The following is a 22,255-nucleotide window of genomic DNA, read 5'->3' as shown; positions in this document are numbered from 1 at the left end:
CATACTATGTCCTCTCATTCCAGAACTTCCTTTCAAATGAGACTCAAACTCATACACATTTATGCCACATAGTTATTTAATGTCTCTATCATATCTTCCCTCTTCTGCCTTTCCTCCAAAGTACACATATTGAGATCTTTAAGTCTGTCCCCCATAAGCCTTATGATGAAGACCACGTACCATTTTAGTAGCCTTCCTCTGGACTGACTCCATCTTTTTTATATCATCCCATGCAATCACACCTAAGCCCGCTCTACTGTCATACACATAGATTCTTCACCCCCTAAACTGTACTGTTCCCTTGGGTTTCTGCAGCCAAAATGCATGACCTTGCATTTCTTTGCATTAAATTTTAGCTGCCAAATTTCAGACCATTATTCAACCTTCGCTAGGACTTTCTTCATGTTATTCACACCATCTGGGGTGTCTACTCTATTGCAGATTTTGGTATCATCCGCATGAAAAAGAGGCAAAGCTTACCTGACAGCACTTCAGAAATATCGCTTATAAAAATGTTAAAAAGAAAAGACCGAGCCAGCACAGCTTCAGTAAGGGGAGATCTTGCTTGACAAACTTGTTGTGCTTCTTTGAGGGAGTAAACAGGCAGATAGACAAAGGCAAGCCAGTTGACATTGTATATCTGGATTTTCAGAAGGTGTTCGACAAGGTCCCGTATGAACGACTACTACAAAAAATTGTGAGTCATGGAATCGAGGGTGACATACTCATGTGGATAAAAAACTGGTTGGCGGATAGGAAACAGAGAGTGGGGGGTAAATGGACAATACTCGGACTGGAAAAGCGTCATGAGTGGAGTGCTGCAGGGTTCGGTGCTTGGACCTGTGATCTTCAACATATTTATAAACAACCTGGAAATTGGTACGATGGGTGAGGTGACTAAATTTGCAGATGATACGAAGTTATTCAAAGTAGTGAAGACGGAGGAGGATTGAGAAGACCTGCATCATAAACACGCTCGAGAAATGGGCCGCGACATGGCAAATGAAGTTTAACATGGATAAGTGTAAGGTGATGCATGTTGGTAACAAAAGTCTTATACACGAATACAGGATGTCCGGAGCGGTACTTGGAGAGACCCCCCCAGAAAGAGACTTGGGAGTACTGGTCGACAAGTCAATGAAGCTATCTGCGCAATACGCAGTGGCGGCGAAGAAGGCGAACAGAATGCTAGGAATGATTAATAAGGGGATCACGAACAGATTGGAGGAGGTTATCATGCCTCTGTACCGGGCCATGGTACGCCCTCACCTGGAATACTGCATCCAGCACTGGTCGCTGTACATGAAGAAGGACACAGTCCTACTAAAAAGGGTCCAGAGAAGAGTGCATAAAATAGTTAAGGGGCTGGAGGAGTTGACGTACAGCGAGAGATTAGAGAAACTGGGCCTCTTCTCCCTCGAAAAGAGGAGGCTGAGAGGGGACATGATAGAAACATTCAAGATACTGAAGGGAATAAACTTAGCAGATAAAGACAAGTTGTTCACCCTCTCCAAGGTAGGGAGAACAAGAGGGAACTCTCTAAAGTTAAAAGGGGATAGATTCCATACAAACGTAAGGAAGTTCTTCTTCACCCAGAGAGTGGTGGAAAACTGGAACGCTCTTCCGGAGGTTGTTATAGGGGAAAACACCCTCCAGGGATTCAAGACAAAGTTAGACAAGATCCTGCTGAACCAGAACGTATGCAGGTAGGGTTGATCTCAGTTAGGGCTCTGGTCTTTGACCTGGGGGCCACTGCGGGAGCATACTGCTGGGCGCGATCAGCAGCAGCAATTCTTATGTTCTTAATCTTGAGGCACACCACTGGTAACATCCCTTTCCTCAGAGCAATCTCCACTGATCCTCTGTCGTCTTCCACTCAACCAGTTCCTGACCCAGCCTATCACTTTGGGACCCATTCTCGAAGGCACTCAGTTTATCTATTAGACGTCTGTATGGATCACTGTCAAAGGCTTTGCTAAAATCTAAATACACCACATCTAGCACACTCCCTCTATCAAATTCTTTGGTCACCCAGTCAAAGAAATTGATCAGATTTGTCTGACAAGACCTACCTCTAGTGAATCCATGTTGCTTCCCGAACTGTAATCCACCGGATTCCAGAAACCTCACCATTCTCTGTTGTTGTGCTATGGGGTTTGCATTGTGGGCCTTAGCACCCAGACTTTGAGTGTCGGCCCATAAAATGGCAAAATGTGGAACTTCAATTTCACAAGAATTTCTCTTCTCTCTTTTCTAACATAACCTTTTTTTTGGGTGGAGCAAACAAAATCCAACCAGAAGCATGTTAAAAATGGGAGGTCACCATGACCAAACTTCAGAATGCAATCTGCAAAATAGTTTCTCACTTTTTTTTTTTTGCAAACTGCAAGTTTCTGCTTTTCTATGCAAGACAGGTACATTATGATAGTGACAATAGCTGAACATTAATAATTTGCTGTGTAAATCTGGGTGTGGCATGCATAAATATTTGATAAAGGAAATCCATTGTGCATTTCTAAGATTCTTGTGGATTTATTATACTGCTACTTAAAGAAACATCAAAGTTTAATTGTGTGTTTGTGATTTACAATCAGTAGTTAAAGTAAATAATGTAATAATAATTTCAAATACTTAATGCAACATAATGTGTAAGGACTGCTTTTCTCAAGTTTTTACCTGTACTGTAGACAGAATAAGAAAGACTTTCATGAAACAGGCCCTTTTTAGAACAGTTTATTTTCTCTGTGTAAAGTTTTGGAAGGATAAGATGTAGCGGTTGAATATGTTAACTCAGGGGTGGGAGATTTCATAGCAATACTAGGAAGTATTTCTTCACCGAAAGGGTGGTTGATCGTTGGAATGATCTTCCACTTCAGGTAATTGAGACAAGCAAAGTGCTCGATTTTAAGAAAAAATGGGATAAGTATGTGGATTCACTTCGAGGAAGTGCTTAGGGGGGAGGGTCCTTAGAGTGGGCAGACTTGTTGGGCCGGTGGCCCTTTTCTGCCGTCATATTCTATGTTTCTAGCATATTTATCAGAACAAAAGCCAGCATTACAATTTCATTTTCATTACATAGAAATATGACGGCAGATAAAAGACCAAATAGCCCATCCAATCTGCCCATCCACAGTAGCCATTGTCTCTTCCTCTCCCTAAGAGATCCAATGTACCCGTCCCATCCTTTCTTGAATTCAGTCTTTGTCTTCACCACCTGTACTGGGAGACTAATCCACACATCTACCACCCTGGTTGTAAAAGGTATTTCTTTAGACTACTCCTGAGCTTATCACCTCTTAATTTCATCCTATGCTCTCTCACTCTGGAGTTTACTTTCAATTGGAGACTGGCCTCATGCATATTTATGTTACGTAGGTATTTAAACATCTCTATCATATCTCCCCTCTCCCCCCTTTCCTCCAAACTATACATATTGAGATCTTTAAATCTGTCCATGTACACCTTATGACATAGACCACAGACCATTTTAGCAGCCTTCCTCTGGATCAAGTCTATCCAATTTATATATTTTCAAAGGTGCGGTCTCCAGAATTATACACAATATTCTAAATGAGGTCTCACCAGAGTCTTATACAGGGGTATCAATACCTCCTTTTTCCTACTGGTCATTTCACTCCCTATGCACCCAAGCATCCGTCTAGCTTTTGCCATCGCCTTTTCAACATGTTAGGCCACCTTAAGATTATCACATACTATCACACCCAAGTTCTGCTCCTCTTTTGTGCAGAAAGGTTGGGGGGGGTTGGGGTTTTTTTTTTTGTTTTGTTTATTACGTCAGAGGGAAGGCTTCCGGGTCAGCTACGGATGCCATACTGCATGCTGCTTTGTGGAGAAGCAAGTGCAAATGGAGGGCAGGAAAAAGAGCACACTAAGGTATTCATGCCCCTCAAGGGGCATCCCCACAGGATCTCCGTGACCCCAGGGGGAACCCCGCAGGTTCCATGGGATTCCCGTCATCCCATTCCCATGCAGCTCTCCAGCCTGGAGCAGGCCTGAGAATGTGTAGCTGATTCTGCTTCAGATAAATGAAGTGATGTTGAGGTGGAACTTAGCAGGGTCCTTTCACCAGCACAGAGATGAGAGCAATGTTAAGGGAATTGAAAGGAGAGTTTAAAGCTGCGCTGGGTCACATGCAACCATAAAATGATTTACCTATCAGTGTTTTTGGTAGATTGCCAAATGGCCACCAGGCTTCAGCTCTGCTAGCCTTCAGTAAATGATTGAGTTACCAAAGACTACGTACAGCTAATATAGATAATATGTGCTATCTGTACTAACTGTACCTATGTTATCTGATTTAAAATTGAAATTGTGTGTGTGTGTGACTCAAGAGACAGAACAATTCATCTCATCTGTTCTTACCAAGGTAGAACAATGGACTACGCAATTTAAAATAAATCTGAATTCGGATAAAACTAAGATTTTCTGAGCAAGTCCTACTAACAAGATCACAAATACCTCTTTGAAATTAAATGGGTCAGATCACCCAATTAATTCTACTATCAAAATCCTTGCTGTCATCTTGAATTGAAGCTTGACTTTTGAAGATCACACCAACTCTCAGGTTAAAAAATGTTTTTTCACTTTATGGAAACTTCGCACCATTAAACACTATTTTGACTTCTCTTTCCAATTGCTGGTTCAATCTTTGATCTTAAGTATTTTAGATTATTGCAATATATATATAGAAAGATTATTGCAATATTATATACTTGGGATCTTTTAAGAAAACCATCAAATGACTGAGAATCGTTCAGAATGCTGCAGTCCGTCTCATTTACGGTCTCAAGAAATCGGGTCGTGTAAGCTCGTATTACAAAAAAACTATACTGGCTGCCTGTGGAAGCAAGGGTCATTTTAAAGTCTGCTTGACTTTGCTTCAGAACAATAACAGGTTCATCCCCCAATCTATCTATCGGAGATGTGTTGAACTGGTTTCATGGATTTCTGGGTAAAAGATCATACTAGGTGTTTAAGGATGACAATTTGTCATATTGTTGGGAAAATTCATGAGGGGTGCCGCGGGGTTCCCCTCTCTCCCCTACTCTGTTCAACATCTATCTTGTTTCTTTGGGAAACCTGCTGCAAAGCTTAAAACTCAAGTTTTACATTTATGCCGATGGCATTACTATTTCAAAATTAATAGCATATAACACTTCAGGTGGCTATTTCTTAAATATCAGTTCAATAGAAATAGAAACTTCTTCCTTATTTCAGCTAGCAACCTGTTCAGTCAATTATTAGGCCCTCAGCGTCACCACTCAGAACTCAAACATATCACCGTTCTGAGCTTTACGTGACAAATCGTCACTGGGTCTAGTTTTTCTAATTTTTCACTTTTACAAGAGCTTTATATGTTTAAATATTTATGACTTTCTTATAATTTTCAATGTAATTCAACTTCATTTTACTTAGCTTTAATGTAGTTGTCTCTAGTAGAGATGTTTTTTAATCAAGCAGGGTGACATAGCCGACATGTTTCGCGGGAAACCGCTTTATCAAGGCACCACCCCTTTAACACTATCGACCTCCTCGACCTGTTAATAAAGCGGTTTCCCGCGAAACATGTCGGCTATGTCACCCTGCTTGATTAAAAAACATCTCTACTAGAGACAACTACATTAAAGCTAAGTAAAATGAAGTTGAATTACATTGAAAATTATAAGAAAGTCATAAATATTTAAACATATAAAGCTCTTGTAAAAGTGAAAAATTAGAAAAACTAGACCCAGTGACGATTTGTCACGTAAAGCTCAGAACGGTGATATGTTTGAGTTCTGAGTGGTGACGCTGAGGGCCTAATAATTGACTGAACAGGTTGCTAGCTGAAATAAGGAAGAAGTTCCTATTTCTATTGAACTGAGATGACATTACTATTGTCATCCCATTAGCTGGTCTCACACCAGAGTTCACAAGTCTTCTTGCATCCACCCTAAGCCAGACTGAGCTCTGGATGATGGCTTTTAAACTGAAACTAAACAAGGAAAAAAACAAATTATTTTTAGCATCGCCCAATGACAAGCTCAAAGAAACAAAGATGCATGTGAATGGTTTGGATTATGATATAAACCAATTCATAAAAATACTGGGAGTAACATTGGATAAACATCTTACACTGGAAAAACATACCAATTTATTGATTAAGAAATGCTTTTTAGTGCTCTGGAAGCTCCGTATCATTAAGAAGTATTTTGACGAAGCTTCCTTTCGTTTGCTGGTACAATCTTCAGTATTCTTGACTACTGTAATATTGTATAAGTAGGGGCTTTTAAGAAAATTTTTAGAAAATTAAAAGTAGTACAGAATACTGCTGTTCGCCTCATTATGGTTTTAAAAAAATGGGAGCATATTACTCCTTTCTATCAAAAACTGCACTGGTTGCCAGTGGAATCTCGAGTTATGTTTAAGTTCTCATGCATCTGTTACAAAGTAGTTTTTGGTATGTCACCAGGTTACCTGCTCCATCATTCTTCCTTGAGTCACTTTAACAAGAATACACGGAGAGTACATCTGTTTACATATCCTTCCATAAAATCTTGTCAGAACTTTTTCATTTCAGGCCACTAAAGACACAATTATTCGATAGGCTGGTATCTTAATGTTCTCTGCTTTTTTAACACGTCTTTTTAACTTTATTCATTTTACTTATATGTTTGTATTTTATCTCGATGTATTTATTAGAATTGCATGTACTGCTTTCCTGTTGTTAGCCGCTTAGAACCTTCCCGGTATGGCGGCATATAAATAAATTATTATTATCTAATCATTTCGAATTTCCAGGTACAACTTGTACACGTAGTGCCTACTTGTTCGCTTTTCCATCCTTGAAGGGCTGTATCTACAAGAGATTCCTTGATAGAACATTATCATTCCAAGCAGGCAAATGGAAAAAATGTTTAACCAACTTTATTTCAAACGCACTTTCTTATCAAACTTTAAGAAAGTAAATCAAAACTTAATCTCTTTTTTTTTTTTTAGTTCAATCAGTTTTATTGAAATTTAAATATGTACAGAACACAAAAACAACGCAGAACAGAACTGTGCATTGCAGATACACAAAATACTCATACGTAGTGCAATCATAACTAGTACATCATGCAGGAAACATGGCAAGGTATATAATGCAAACCAGTAGCATGAGAGAAAAGGCATAAAGAATACAAAATAAGAGGCACAGCATCTATGTAGTACCACAATATGACAGAACAGACGACCACACTTTACTATAAGAATGATATGAATTAGTCTTTTCTGCAGCTATAAGCTCATATTTTGAATATAAACATACAGTATTCCACCATAAGTTATGATGTAGGGCTGAAAAGTCTTTCCGATTGGACAAAATGGATTTAAGTACAATGAGTAATAAACATTTGAGTAATCTAATTTCATACTGGTCTAATTGATTCTTCTGAAGAGCAGTAGCCCCATATATGACGATGGATTAAACTTAATCTCTTTGATAAATTTCTCCGACTCCATTTCTGCCTTGATGTAGTTTTAAAACACTTCCAGATAAATTTGATTACTCGCAATATGCTAATATAATTTTGAAAGTTTTATGTAATATCGTTGTCTATATACAGTCTCTGCCTCTGTAAACCACTCTGAACTGTTTGTGGTATTGCAGTATATAAAAATAAAGTTATTATTATTATTATTATTAATAGAGCTAAAGGCCAAGAACCAGGGAGGCCACTGCTGCTCCTTGAAATCTTGGACAAGTCACTTAACCATCCATTGAATCGGGTAAAAAACTTACATTGTAAGCCCTCCAGGAACATGAAAATACCTCCTTTACACGAATAAAACTTGCCTTAAGATATTACAGAGAAAGGTATGATTTAAATCCAAAAATCTAGTACCAGGCATACTGTGAAGTAATACAAAACACTACGTACAAATGTCACCCAGGACATAAAGAGCAATTCTACCATACCATAATAGCATTAACTTTCACAAGTCATGTAACAAGGACCTACTTAGGAAAACACAGCAACAAACACTGAAATGGGTACAAGAACATCAATAAACCCAATTAGAGAACTAAAGAAGCCAGATTAGTACAAATCCTTCCTGCACAGTTAATGCTACAGAAAATCATGTCTCTTTCATATACACAGAATACAGATAGACCCTCTCCCAGTACACAATAAGTAACCACAAATTAAAAATAGAAATATGTACATAAATATTAAAATGAAACCCCAAGGAGCCACAGTACAACACCAGAGAATGAGAAAAAGTGATGTACATCCCCCTATATTGTGCAAAATATAAAGATAGCAGACGTAAATTGCAAAAATTTGCATTTTCCAATCAATGTATTATAAGTAAACATACAAATAAAACAGAAAGTGGAGCATATGATGCCGTTTTATTGGACTAAATACATTTTTCAATTCAACAACACAGCTACCACGCTACTTTATATACTTGTTTCTACCTTTGTTGTTTAGTCATTTACTTTTTTCTACGAGGTACTGCTGAAAAGTTCTCAGCCCAACCACAAAGAACATAAGCAGTGCCTCTGCTGGGTCAGACCAGGGGTCCATCATGCCCAGCAGTCCGCTCACGCGGCGGCCCATCAGGTCCAGGACCTGTTAGTAACCCTCTATCTATACCCTTCTATCCCCTTTACCTTCAGGAAATTGTCCAATCCCTTCTTGAACTCCAATACCGTACCCTGTCCTATCACGCCATCTGGAAGCGCATTCCAGGTGTCCACCACCCGTTGGGTGAAGAACTTCCTAGCATTGGTTCTGAATCTGTCCCCTTTTAATTTTTCCGAATGCCCTCTCGTTCTTGTAGTTTTCGAAAGCTTGAAGAATCTGTCCCTCTCCACTTTCTCTATGCCCTTCATGATTTTGTAAGTCTCTATCATATCCCCTCTAAGTCTCCGCTTCTCCAGGGAAAAGAGCCCCAGTTTCTCCAATCTTCCAGCGTATGAAAGGTTTTCCATACCTTTTATCAAACGGTCGCTCTCTTCTGAACCCTCTCCGGTATCGCCATATCCTTCTTTAGGTACGGTGACCAATATTGGACACAGTACTCAGATGCGGGCGCACCATGCCCAATACAACGGGAGGATAACTTATTTTGTTCTGGTTATAATACCCTTCTTGATTATACCTAGCATTCTATTCGCTTTCTTAGCGGCCGCTGCGCACTGTGCCGACGGTTTCGTGGTCTTGTCCACTATTACCCCCCAAGTCCCTTTCTTGGGTACTCTCACTCAGTAACAGCCCTCCCATCATGTAGCTGTACCTCAGGTTTCTGTTCCCTACGTGCAAGACTTTACATTTCTCTACATTAAACTTCATCTGCCATCTCGTCGCCCACTCCCCTAGCTTGTTCAAGTCCCTTTGTAAATCTTCGCAAACCTCTTTAGAGAATGATGTAGAGCCATGAAGCTTACACATTATTCCCTACTTTTCTTGGCACTTTTTTGTTTCAATGAGGGAAACCAAATCATTGTGACATCACCAATGAGGCTGGCTTTTAGGCATTGTGGGAATGAGGCATTATGACATCACAATGAGGGGCCACTGAAAAGTTCTCAGCCCAACCAAGAAAAGAATGATATGGAGCCATGAAACTTACAAGTTATCCCATACTTTTCATTTTATTTCATATCACTTCATAGCTTTATCTTTGTTTTGCTGCTGTGTGGGTGTGGTGAGAGTGGGGAGATTTTTGGGTGTGCCATGACATCCCTGGCTTCCCTTGTTCCGATGTCTATATTTAGCTGTTTTCCTTTGGAGCTTAATTACAAAGTGTAGAGGGTTGTAATTTGCATGGAGCAGTAGATACTAGTGCTGCCCGATTCAAATCGATTTACCAATTCGAATCAGGTGAATCGATTCAAATCGATTCAGTTTAAAAAAAAAAAAAATCAGCTTCCCGATTCGATGACCGACCCTTCCCCCTGTGCCTTCCTAAAGCAGGTGCGGCAGCACTACCTCTTGCTGGCCGTCTGCTGCCGCTCCTGCTTGAGGGGGGAGAGTCAGTCAGAAAGACCTGCATGTTCCCCCAGCTTCCCCGCTCTTACCTTAAGTTAATACGGCAGCCTGCAGGATCACTGGTATTGATATCCCTGTATAAGACTCCTCTGATGTCAGGGTCAGGATCACAGCAGAAAGAATGTGCCACTGAGGACGAAAGCAGCTGCAGGGATCGCTATTGCACCAGTGATCCTGCAGGCTGCTGTATTAGCTTAAGGTAAAAGTGGAGAAGCTGGGGGAACATGCAGGTTTGTGGAGGGAGCAGGCCTTCACGGTGGTGGTGGGGGGGCAGGCCTTCACGGGAGGGGCAGGCCTGTGCAGAGGGAGGAGGAGGAAGAGTAAATCGAAGGTTCTTCCGCTAAATGTACACTGTCCAAAAGGATTATTTGACTCATTCCCTTTTCTTTGGAAGGAAGAGGGTATAAAAATATTTAGGTATTTGGATTCAAAAACGTTGGAAGAGATGATGAAAGTAAATGAAAAATCCTTATTTCTAAAGGTCTCAGAAATGTGTGAGCAATGGAATCCACTACATTTGTCTTGGTGGGGGAGAGTCCAAACGATTAAGATGATGATTTTGCTTGTGGTTTGTTACCAAATGTGTATGTTGCCAATTTATTTTCAGAGGTCCTTTTAAAAGAAGATGAATAGCACTCTTACCAAATTTATTTGGCTAGGTAAAACTGCTAGAATTGCTTTAGTATCTTTACAAAAACCAATTGCAGTGGGAGGGGTAAATTTCCCAAACTTTTATAGGTATTATCAGGCCTATATACTGCGTTAGGGTATGTATTGGGTCCTTCCTGAGCTCATGGAACATCTTCCTGATTGGTTGTACTTAGAGTGGCAAATTATGTCCCCATCACGGTTGTCTCATGTGTTGAGTAAGAAGTTACCTAGTTATGTTAAGGACAATAGTATTTTATTTGACACCTGGAAAACCTTGAAATTTATTAACAATTTAACAGAAATTCCAGTTGAGAAATCCATATGTCAATCCTTATGGCTAAACGCCAAGATTCAAATTGGTGAGTTTAAGATCGCCTCGAAGCACTGGATGCAGGCAGGTATACGTACACTAGATGATGTTATATCAAATGGGAAAATGCTTGATTTTTCATGACTGCAACAATCATTCGGTATTTCAAAGTCTCAAATTTATAAGTGGTTGCAGTTGAAGCAAGCCATTCAGAAAGGGTTCCCTGATTGGCGAAATGTAAAAAATCATTACAACTTACAGGTCCTGTGCTTCCAGACAGATTTCATAGTACATCTGGCTGCCCAGTGGTATAAATTAATATCTGAATTCTTGAATAAAAAAAATAAAAACTAGTCTTAGAGGCATTTGTAGCATTGAGATAAAGCAGCAGATTTCTGTGTCTCAATGGCCACGATTTGGACTTAGATGATAAGATGTACGTCAGCATCTATGAGATAAACATTTTTTTTTTTGTTACATAGAAGTTTCTGGACCCCTGTTCGTTTACAGAAATTAGATAGTTCTAAATCTAATAGATGCTGGCACTGTCATCTAGACATAGGGACGCTGGATCATCTGTTGTTCTATTGTCCTTTGATACTCAACTTTTGGAAGTCAATATGGGGACAGATTAATACCATACTGGAGTCATCGATTCTATTGACATATGAGGTAGTCATATGTGGGATGATATTGCATCTTAAACCTTCATTGGATAGATATAAATGTCGGCTTTTCCTTATTATGACCGGGATAGCCATTCAAATGATTACTCGTAATTGGAAAAATTGGGATCGCCTTAGTTTTACTTTTAGGTGGGCGAATTTATGCTTAAGTTATACGTTTGAGAAAATGAATGCTGACATGCTAGGGCATACTAAGATATTCAAATTAGTTTGGGGTCCACTGACGTCTCTTGTGGATTCGTTATAGTTGTCCTTTATCTTTATTTCCCATTGTTTTACCACCCACACATCCAGGGGAGGTTGGAGGTATATCTTTTGTTTGGTATTATTCCCTGATAGAAAATGTTGGATGGGAGAGGGAATTTTATTTGTGTATTGATACTGATTGATTATAAGTGCTTATTTAATTATTATTATTTGTATGTATATTGTATTGCACTTTTTGTGGATTTGAAAAATAAATCAAGATTTTTTTTTTTTTTAAAGGAGAGGGCAAAGGGGTGAAGAGGCTATAAAAGGGGTGAAGTGGCTATAAAATAAACTCACTAGGATGTTTGAAAAAACCAACCAATTGGGCAGGAAAATTGAATTGAAAAATTGATTCAATAGGCTGAATCGAATCGAAGGTTTTTTTCCTAAATCGGGCAGCACCAGTACATACAACTGTAGCCACCTTACTGCGCACATTAGATGGTCTTTATTTGCCATTATTTACTATGTTTCGTTTTCTTTATATTGTAGTTCCTCCCACTACTCTAAACATTTCCTGTTATAATTTGTTGTCTATTGTTAAGTCTTTTGTCCACCAAAACATATTGTTTTGTCATATTCTATTTTATTTTTTAATTTGTACATCTTTTGATAATGCGATAAAATCAAGTTTCTAATAAACTTGAAACTTACAATAAGAGTAAGTAGAGAGACTAGATGAGTCAAATTTTTACACCAGAGGTATCCATTATTTCCTCCTGGTGAAAGGTGATCTTCGTCATCACACAAGGACAACATATGTAGGGCGGGTTAACAGTGTAGATACTAAATGGAGCATTGGGAACCATGTCTCCAGGTTCAGGATTGTCATCAAATGTTATGCAGCTTAGAAGAGGTTGGTTATGACTGAACCAAGGGCTAGATTCACAAAGCAAACCGATCGCGTACCAATCGGTTTGCGACCCCTTTGCGATCAGATTTCCCTCTGGCCCGACCATCCTCTGCCGACCATCTCTGCCGATCATCTCTGCCGACCATCCTCTGCCGACCATCCTCCGATCCGGGAATGCAAATGAGGGCAACGGCATGCAAAGTAGGCAGGGACGCGATTCACAAACCAAAACCCTGCAATACCGACTGGGCTGGCCGATCACAAACAAGCGACTGCTGAGGACCAGTCGCTCAAGCCCTTTCCGAATGCCCTGCCTTCTGCCGCCCTGCTCTCTGCCCTGTCAGCCCCGACTCTCCCGCTGCCCCGATTCAATTACTGCAAGGTTCCTTGCAGTTCTCCTTCATTTCCCCCGATCGCCTGCCTGTCCCGACCCACTGCCCTGATCGCCTGCCTGCCCTGCCTCTCCCACCCTTCCCTGCAGTGCAAGCCAGTGGTTTTAACCCATGGACTTGAAGCGGGTTAAAACTACGGGCTCCAACTTTCGTCGTGGAAAATGAGGGGATGAATTGAAAAAAAGAGAGTCCTGCAAAGAGTTGTCTATTAAAGCAAGTGTTCTAGGCTTCCAGGATCTGCCTTTCAATTCCAGCAGTCACGGCTGTGATGAGCCTGCACTTTTAAACTAAACAAACAAACAAAAAATCTCTGCCGGGCCCAGAGGTCCAGCGTATGCGCAGACCATCTGCAGAAGGTCTGCACATGCGTTGGGATCGCTATAAAGCAGGCAGATGTGGGCATTCCTCCGATCGCCCCCATCTGCATATTGGAGTTTGCAGAATACATCGGACTTGCCTGGATCAGACACGGATCGGCCCCGATCAGGCAGGTTCATGAATCTAGCCCCAAGAGTCCAAAGAAGCAGGAGGAAATAGCTGGGCTAAAGGCAAAACAAAACAAATCCCCAAAACATGAAGGTGTGTTTGATGTTCCCTGAAATGCTCAGAACTCGTGTTTCTTAACTCTTTAATCAGAGAGATGATAAAAGGGAGAAAAGCCATGCAGGTGGAACTGAGACATGTTTTAACACAAACCAGACAGACAATAATGCTTTCTTTGAAGTTTTACAAGAGACAGTAAAGGCTGTGGTAAAAGTACAGCTGAAAAAGTGACCTTTAATTAATACTTTTTTTTTTTTCTAATACCTTCCAGATCAATGCGGTTTATATCATCAAGAGACTGTACACCACAGTGAAATTCATAAGAGATACCTTACTTTCCTAAGAATCTTACAAAAAGGGAAGTCTTCAATAGTTTTTGGAAATGCATATATGAAATCAAAGAAGCGAACAAAATATGCAGAAGTGGAAGTCCATAGCAATACAGAGGGATGCCTTCATGTTTAAAGTGGGCCGAACTTAGTAATCGCAGATTAATAATAATCAAAAGAGTAAATATGTATTTAATTTATTGTTTTGTTGGATGGTTAGAACATAAGACCATAAGCGTTGCAATACTGGGACAGACCGAAGGTCCATCAAGCCCAGTATCCTGTTTCCAATAGAGGTCAACCCAGGTCCCAAGTACTTGGCAGAAACCCAAAGAGTAGCAACATTCCAGAGCTGAGACTGTGATGTCATAATGCCTCATTCCACCAATGCCTAAGCGCCAACCTCATCAGTGATGTCACAAAGGCTTCATTATCCTATATTTGGCTCAAATAAGAATCAGAGAATGAATAAGCACAACCACTGACCCTCAAGTCTTGCATTGAAGAATGCTGGTGTAGAAGGACCGAGGTTGAGATAGACACTAAAGAATAACAGTCTCTGGTATCCAGAGCAGATATTGTGATGTCATAATGTCTCATTCCGCCAATGCCTAAGAGCCAACCTCATCAGTGAAGTCACAAGAATAAGAATAATGGCTCAGATAAGAATCAGAGTATGAATGAGCACAGCCACTGACTCTCAAGCCTTGCATTGAAGAATGATGTAGAAGGACTGAGGTTGAGACAGACACTGAAGAATTACATAGACTATTTTCCCACGGTTACCCACAGGGATGGGGACAAATTCTCTACTAACCGCCCTTGCACTGTATGGTTAGTGATGGGGCAGTCCAAGGGTGATGCCTGGATGGAGCTGGTACTTAATCAGTTAGCGGCAGTATTCAGATTGTTAATTAGTTAAGTGAGAAGCTAAAGTTAGGACAGCAAAAACTGGCCATTGCCCAGTTAAACTTCCAGGTAGCAGCTTCAAGCTTACTGGTGCCCCCTCATCCCTGAAATCTTGAAGGCATGAATAAGCCCCACCCTTACCCTTACCCCCCTCCCCATAGGCTCTTCTGGGCTTACTTTATAGATCTCTGGTGGTCTCATGGGATACTACAGGCAGGAACAATGCCCATTCATTCCTGTTCCATAGGTATACAATGGACTGCGCAGCATTTAGCATGCACTAATCATTAGCAGATACAAATCTGTTAGCACACCTTAGTAAAAAAAAACATCTTAGAGAGTATCTCATATGCCATGTTATAAGAGTTTACCTGTGTTCATTACCCACTCCATTTCACTCACTTGTGGGCAAAAGTCCTGTTGAATGTCTAACAGAAGATGTTTGCTTACGTGATTTTTCCTCTGGCATCCTTATACCTTCCCCCTTTCAGAAGCTGCAGGGAATTAAATCCTCCGGCAAGAAGACAGGGAAATTCAAATGTGTGCTCAAAAAGTGAAATCTGGTCCTAGATCTTCCACACATGGCAACAGCCATTCTGATGTCATGCAGTAACAGGGAAATTCTATAAAGGGCGAATAAAGATAGGCACCTAACTTACCCCACCCCCATTTACAAAACCATAGTGCAATTTTTAGCGCCGATCGCAGCGGTAACAGGTCCGACGCTCATAGAAATTCTATGAGCATCAGAGCTGTTACCGCCATGGCCGGTGCTAAAAACTGTACTACGCTTTTGTAAGAAGGGGGGGAGGGGGGTTAATTGGCAAAATACTCTTAATAGGCTCAATAATTGGAAAGAATTTTAATTGAGCGATAGGCGCCTATCCGATTCTATAAAAGACAGGCACTTATCACATGGCGCTTAGTAGCATCTAACACCTAAGTGAGCATTTTTATGGCGAGACTTAGGCGCTGCTAAGTGCGATTCTCCATAAACTTAGGCGCCTGAAATGTAGAACTTTAAAACCCTCGCCTACGTTTTTAGACATGCCGCGAGTCGCAATTCTGTAAACGGCGCCTAAGTGTGACTGACACACAGCCAGTGCCTATTTTTTATGCGCTGGCTGATTTAGGTGTCGTTTATAGAATCAGCCCCCTATATGCCTACTTCAACTTCCTCCAGGCAACAAATCCCAGGTGTATCTAAAAATACTGCCGAATGTACTGCAGCTATGAGACTTTTCAACCTGCTACTACCCAGCTCAACCATCTAAACAGCTCCTTCATATTTGCAAGTATTAAAATTAGAGACTTATATTCCATATATCCTGCTTTTTTTAAAAAATACAATTAATACGTACCCTGCTGCTTTAAGCAAAGGTAGAAAGTGTGATTAAGGTGCTCATTTTCAAAGCAAGCAGACTTAACAAAGTTCCATAGTACCTTATATAACTTTGTAAGTCTACGTGCTTTGAAAACGAGCCTCTGTATCTATCTTCATGGCCCCAAATCCAATTCTTTAAGCCAACCAAGCTTGATAATCCTCTTCGGTGCTAAAAGATGGCTATTTCAATGGCTTCTGCAATTCCAAGAGGCAGAGTTAACGTGGATTGTTTAAGCATACCATTCAGACCCCGTTATTTAAGATAGAAATGGGCCCAGCCAAAAAAAGTTCAGTTCATATTTGATTTGAATGAAATTTTTTTCCAAATTTTCAAGCACTTTTGCATGTTTGTTTCATCTAATTGTTCTTTGAACATGCACACTACAATTTTTTAAGAGCACAAGCCAATTGCATGCACTTGAATTCATAGGTACGCATGTATATTGTGTACAAGCATATTTTACATGCCCACACAAATGCATACCCCTGATTTTAAGATGTAAAGAGTCCAGTGTACTGTTCGGGGGGGGAGGAGGGTAACGGTAAATTCCTATTTTCTCCTTCTTCTTAAAACGTCCTTATCTACCTCTGTATCTCATGTTACAATGTGAAAATGAGCAAATTGCTAGGCTGCTGTTTAATGTGGAACATACTCAGTTAATGAGATGTAGAACAATGCCATGTCATAATAGCCATGTGAAACAGAATGTGGCTGCAGGAACACATCTTCCTACTGTCAGCTTTTTTGGGGAAATATGCTCTGGCACACTCAGAAGAGAGGGTAACAGCCCTTCTTGCTGCTAGCACCATATTTTTCCACTGTGCATTTATTATATAAGACAAGACAGCAAATTTCCACGTGGAATATAAAATCAGCCATGTATACAGAAGCAATGGCCGCACAGTGCTGCGGACCTCCCCTACATGAAGCAGAAGACTGAAATGGTCTCCAGAGTATGACTTGTGCTGTCACCTTCACATTAACACCCTTTCTCTTACCTCCTTTATTTTAATTTGCCATCTGCACATGCTTTCAATTCCTTCTCAACAGCTGACCCGACACTGTCGGCAGCATGGCCATGTAGTATCAACACAACCCCACCAAGCACTTAAGAAGAAGCGCCAATGAGCCACATTCTCTGCTGTTAATGAAAACAAGCTTTCAATTGCTCTCTCTGGTCTTGAGCTCACAATTCAATTAAACCAACTGGCAGCAGGGAGAAGCAGCTGCGCAAAGCTTAAAGGAAGCAAATAAACGTCTGTAATTACTTGGTCCCACTCAGTGAACATTTTTTTGAGGGGGGATGGGAAACTGCCAGCCAACTTTATCTAGTTCCTTTGGGCCACCAGTGCAATTAGAAGCTGCATCTACCAGGGCCAGGGCTTTATGAACTTCTATCTGCAGCCACATAGGATTTTCCTCCACTATATTTAACCCGTCTTTCCCCCAGATATGTAACTCAACCACTTATGGGGAAGTCTTCCTGGGCTGAGCATCATGGCACAAGCACAGTCAAAAGAAGTCACTACTGTTCAATGCAATGTCTGACAGTTTCTCCTTCGGTTCCCTTCTTCTCTTTACCCCCACATCCAGGGGCTGTGATATCAGTTTCTACAGTATCTCCAGCCCCATCCATTCCAAGTTGCAAAATCTAGGGTGGATACTGAAGACGGATCTCCAGCCCACCTGTTACTAAACCTCAGACCAGCTCCACTTTGCTTTCTAAAAAAAATGTGTTATCGTGATAAACAGAAAACTATGGCTCAACAGAAAGTACCAAATATGAACAGAATCAGCTCGATATTCAGTTGCCTATTTAACCAGCCAGAAACAGCTCCCGGCTGGTTAACTAGCGTTTGGCTGGCTAACCACTAATATTCAGCAGGAAAGAGCCAGCTATGAGAGGCGTTCAATAATTTATCTACCTCGGTAAGAAAAAAAAAAAAAAAAAGAATTTTCAACAAATTTTTGTTTTATTTTTCAATATAGTCTCCTCTTAGCTCCATACACTTCATTCACTTTTCCTGCAATGATTTTAACCCCTTTGAAAATAATTCTTCTGTTTCACCTTCAGACCAGGACGTCACAGCTTCCTTGACGCCTTTATCACTTGAAAATCGCAATCCACGGAGAGATTTCTTCAAAACTTGGAACAGGAAATAATCTGATGGAGCCAGGTTAGGACTGTAGGGTGAATGGTTCAGCTGCTAAACCCACATTCTCGGATGGCAGTCTGTGATTGATGTCACAAATGCATTAGTGCATTGTCATGAAGAAGCAGCACACCTGCTGTGCGTTTTCCTCGTCTTTTCTCCTTGGTTGACTCACGCAAAGCGATCATTGTGTCATCGTAACTCTCCCCAGTCATGGTTGTCTTGTGTGGCATAAACTCCAGAAACAAAAGTCCTTTGTCATCCCAGAAGACAGTTGCCATAGCTTTGCCTGCAGATTTTTCTGTCTTGAACTTTTTGGGGGTGAAGGATGACTTGTGCTTCCACTGCATTAACTCCATTTTGGACTCGGGAGGATCTCAGTGATAGACCCAAGTCTCATCTCAAGTCGCCAAACGATGAAAAAAATTTACTTGGTCTTCATGAAGCATCTCCAAGTTCTCCTGACAGCACTGGAACCTCGTGGCCTTCTGACATGGTGTCAGCATTCTTGGAATTCATTTTGCACTAACTGTGGACATGCCCAATTTTTCATTAATTATTTTCCAAACTGTATCAGCTGAGATGTCAATTTCTTCAGCTATTTGGGAAACATTAATTTGTCTGTCTGACAAAATTAAATCCTTGACTTTCTTGCATATTTCTGTGGAAGTTGCTTCCACAGGCCGTCCAGTATGAGGGTCATCTTCAAAGGACTCTCTACCCCACTTAAACTGCTTGCTCCAAAATTTTATTTTGTAGGATGATGGAGCAGACTCACCATAAACTGCAGTCATGCATCATGGATCTCCTTTGGCTTTTTCCCTTCTTTTGTGAGAAACTATATCACTAAACGATGCTCCAAACTTAGCAGTTTCTTACTTGATTCATATGAGGACTCTCCTGACATCCTGTCTCTTGGAATGTTAGACTTGCACTGAGCTGCAACTGTACATGAGTAACCTTGAGACATGTCACAGCATGCACAGACTTGTTTCAACACACTTGTTACTTTTTTTTCATACTCAGGTCGATAAATTATTGAATGTCCCTCGTATCTTCTGCCAAATATCCTGGTTAGTGGCTAGCAGCTATATCTCACAACTTAGCTAGCTAGCTGCGAATATTTAGATGCTGACCAGCTAAGTTTAGTGCTTAAGAGAGATCAGCTATTTAAGCAGCCTATCTATGGCTGCTAAAAAGTGAGCCAATTAGCATTCACTATTGCATAGCTGGCTAAATTTTTAGCAGCCAAAAAACCCTCCCGATAGTCAATGCTAGTCACCAGCAATGGCCTGGCATTGAATATCCAGGCTCAATGACATTTTATGCAGATCTTTCTCATATATATTCATTAGGGATATCCTGAAAACCTGGTCTGCTTGCATCCCTCCCCTCCCCACTCGCAAAGACCCTCCTCCACGCAAACCGGCACCCCCCACACACACATTACTACTACTACTGCTCCCCCAGGAAGTCTCAGTGGCGACTCCATTCTCTCCTCCCCGGCCTATTGGATACGTCGCTGCTCACCTGCAGGAGTGCGAACCGGACCCTCCGAGGCTCTGATCGTTCCAAAGCAAACAAAAGGGCACAGCTGACAGCACCGCGCCTAACCCAGTGGGATCTGCCCACAGCGCCCTACCGCTTTCCCATTGGCCGCTCTACCCTTTCAATCCGAGCAGTCCTCTTCTGTTTACCGCCTCACCATTGGTTGTGATTGAAGGGGTGGTGTCTCATCGCTCACTAAAGCCCGACCCCCCTGGCTTCCTGGCCCTTGTGAAGGCCGGTAAGGGAAGACGATTGGTCCGTTTGGATGCCAATTATAATGGTTGGGGCCAATGGTTGGTGGATGAGGCGGGAGTGCTCAAAGACGGCAGAAGCAGGGAAGATCTTCTAGCAGCACCTGCCAGTCGAGGGGGTAAGTTTAAATTGTACGGTCGGGGGATGCCAGTTCGTGTGGAGGGGGGTGCCGGTTCGAGCGGGGGGGGGGGACTTTGCGAGCAGGGGGGAGCGATGCCGGTTATCGGGGGGGGGGGGGGGGGTGCTCGCAAATCGAGTCAACACTCAGTTTGCGAGACACGTTTTGCGAGAATGTTTTGCTCGTCTTGCAAAACACTCACAAACCGGGACTCGCAAACTGAGGTTTGACTGTACTTAGCATCCATGACTGATTGTTCTATTTGAGTTATAATTTCTTCATCAGAGTTATGACTCCATTTTTCTTACCTAGAGCAGGTGCAGCAAAGCAGTGTTGAACCCACCCTCCTGATAGCTTCTGGGCTTCCTCTGAGCTGAGGTGGGTCTCTTGAAGTTAACAGATGTCTGCGTTGAGGTGCTTGAAATAGTGTAGTATTTTCTTTCTTTTAATAGGACTATTAATTCCTTTAACATTAAGAGTTACCAAATGTATGTTAACCATTCAGAAGAAAGAAGGATGAAGAGTTCCATATGATGTCTTGATAAAATATATAAGGCCAGTAAGAGTAGCATGGTTGAAGATCAGCTTCCATAAAAAATAAAACAAAAAAAGAACAAGTAAAATAGGGAGACAATGATTCATGCTTATAATGTGCTCGATATAGTAAACAAACAAAGATCCAAAAATGGGATCTCATGCTGGCAAGAGGAACTCAGCTAGCTTTTTCCTAAGCCCGTAATAGGATGAACAGTGAAAGTGAATACAGCCCCCGAGAGGGATGAAGTGGAGGAAATGAATAACAGAAGTTTCAGGTCATAGCGCCTTGGAAAACTGGGACTGTTCACCCTCGAAAAGAGAAGACTGCATGGGGATCTGATAGAGACTTTTAAAATATTAAAAGGATTTGACCAAATTGACCAGGAAGCAGCATTATTGACATTTTCAGATGTGACACGGACAAGAGGTCATAGCCTGAAACTGAATGGCAGCAGTTTCAGGACAAATGTCAGGAAGTTCTGTTTCACACAAAGAGTGGTGGGCGCTTGGAATGCTCTCCCGGAGGAGGTGGTGGCAGAGAATACTGTGCTGGGTTCACACACAGTCCTTAAGAAATGCTATGAAAACAGAGAACACTGAAGGGATGACTTCAAACTCCTGAAAGCTTTCACAAACCCCTGGAATAAGAGCAGCGCGCCAAGAAATGGTACTTCTTGCTAGCTACACTTTCTAGGAACAAATTTCTCCCATTATGCCAAGAAGCTAAAGATGCAGAAAGAAAAAAGTGAATCAACCAATCTACATTGGCTAATCTAAAGATTTACGGCGCACCAATTTTGAGAAATTAAGATGGGTCTCTCCACCAACAAAAACATTTTAGGCTCCTTTTACTAAGGTGTGCTAACGTTTTTAGCGCATGCAGCAGATTAGCACGCCCTAACCCCGCGCTACGCGGCTTGAACTAATGCCAGCTCAATGCTGGCGTTAGCGTCCAGCGCGCGCTATTCCGCGTGTTAAAGCCCTAACGCAGCTTAGTAAAAGGAGCCCTTTGTGTCTCATCCAAAAGGTATTCTTCCAAAAATACTGATCACAATTTGTGAACCACAGGTCAAAGTTTAAGATAACCACAACAAGCCAAATTCACTTGATGCATAGGCCAATTGTGTCTAATCTGTATATTCATTTTGGACCCCCCTGTTGGTGATTAGCGAAGAACAGTGTTGGGGAGCAGTATTGCATGAAAAATCTGCTACATTTATAAATCCAATTCAATGATGACTTAGACCAGCGAGAAGGAATCATGCTAACGCTGCCTGGGTCTATTATGCAAATTTTG

The 22,255-nt window shown here is 41.3% G+C and overlaps 1 protein-coding gene across 1 annotated transcript in view; it reads right to left on the bottom strand.

Annotated features, from left to right (window-relative positions):
- Window positions 1-22,255, bottom strand: part of FRAS1 (Fraser extracellular matrix complex subunit 1) — a 741,777-nt gene that overhangs the window by 703,501 nt on the left and 16,021 nt on the right. The gene's annotated exons all lie outside the window — the stretch shown is intronic.

The sequence above is a fragment of the Geotrypetes seraphini genome, chromosome 1 (assembly GCF_902459505.1).
Source record: "Geotrypetes seraphini chromosome 1, aGeoSer1.1, whole genome shotgun sequence".
Lineage (NCBI taxonomy): Eukaryota > Metazoa > Chordata > Amphibia > Gymnophiona > Dermophiidae > Geotrypetes > Geotrypetes seraphini.
The sequence above is the reverse complement of the archived record's forward strand: the minus strand, read 5'-3'. Positions and strand labels throughout refer to the sequence as shown.